Source organism: Elephantulus edwardii, unplaced genomic scaffold, assembly GCF_000299155.1.
Source record: "Elephantulus edwardii isolate Elephantulus edwardi_28Jun2011 unplaced genomic scaffold, EleEdw1.0 scaffold00070, whole genome shotgun sequence".
NCBI classification, from domain to species: Eukaryota; Metazoa; Chordata; class Mammalia; order Macroscelidea; family Macroscelididae; genus Elephantulus; species Elephantulus edwardii.
In genome coordinates this window covers 1,185,620-1,187,102 of record NW_006399820.1, presented here as the reverse complement: position 1 = coordinate 1,187,102, position 1,483 = coordinate 1,185,620, and positions in this window count along the sequence as shown.

Below are 1,483 nucleotides of genomic sequence, written 5' to 3'. Positions count from 1 at the left end.
GAATGAATGGAAACCCAAAATTTCTGTAAATGTTCATTAAAATTAATAAAATGTATTTAAAAAAATAATACTAAAAGTTGCATGAGAAAAAACAAAGAGTCACCTACAAAGGAGAACCGATTAAGTTCCGATTTCTCATCAACCATCATGCCAGCAAGAAGACAAAATTTGGCATATACAAAAGGCTGGAAAAAAATTGTCAGCAGAGGATCCTGTATTCAGAGAAGCTATCCATCAAATATGAAAGAGAAATTAAATCTTCGGCAGGAACTTAAGAAATTTGTGAAAACAAGACGAACTCTATAAGAAATTCTAAGGAAAGTCCTTCACACAGAAATACCAAAGGAAAGAGAGTGGCCTATCGTAAGTAGAAACAACAGGTAAAGAAACACTGTAAAATGGTGGTGAAAAAACATGAAAAGTCAGTAATCATACTTAATGCAAATGGCTTAAATGCACCAGTTAAGTGGAAAAGTGTAACAGAATGTATTAAAAAGAACACATCCAAGCTCCTCAATATGTTGCCTACATGAGACCTATCTAAGAAATGAGAAAAAAGAAAGATTAAAAATCAAAAGAAGGAAAAAATGTGCCAAACAAATGACACCCACAAAAAAAGCAGGAGTGGCAATGATAATGTCTGATAAAACAGACGTTAGGATGAAAACCCCCACAAAAGATAAGAAATCATATATAATGATTAAAGGGACAATAGATCAAGAACACATAATCTTGGTCAACATATGTGCACCAAATGATAGACCTGCAAAGTATATCAAACAAAGACTAACAGACTTGAAGCAAGAATTAGCACCACAATAGCTGTAGGAGACTTTAACACATTACTCTCAACTCCAAAGAAACTTAACAAAGATGCAGAAGATCCAAACTATACAATTAGCCAAATCAACCTAGTGGACACATTCAGGGTACTGATGTAAAGAAAAGCAATTTCTTTTCTTCTCAGGTGCACATGGCACATTCTCCAGAATTGAACATATATTATAACACAAAACAAGCCTCAAAAAAGCAAGCTTTAACAATTTAAAAACAAAGCAAACAACACTGAAATAATACGAAATATCTGTTCAGACTACAATGCTATAAAATTAAAAATTAACAAGAGGGCAAAGATTATAAAATGACCTAAGAGGAAGATAAATAACACTCTTCTAGGACGCAATTGGGTTGTAGAAGAAATAAAATAGTTCTTTGAGATAAATAATAATGAAAATACACCATACCAAAGCCTCTAAGTTCCAGCTAACACAGTCCTTAGAGGGCAATTCATAGCAACAGGCAAACATGTAACAAGAAAGAAAGAAGCAAAAATTAATGACAAAGCACTTCCATCAAGCAGAAAAAGAACAAAAATCTAACCCCACACAGCCTCTAGAAAAATTAGAAGGATAGAGCTGAAATCAATGACATGGAAAACAGAAAACAATTGTAACCATCAACAAGACTAGGAACTAGTTCTTCA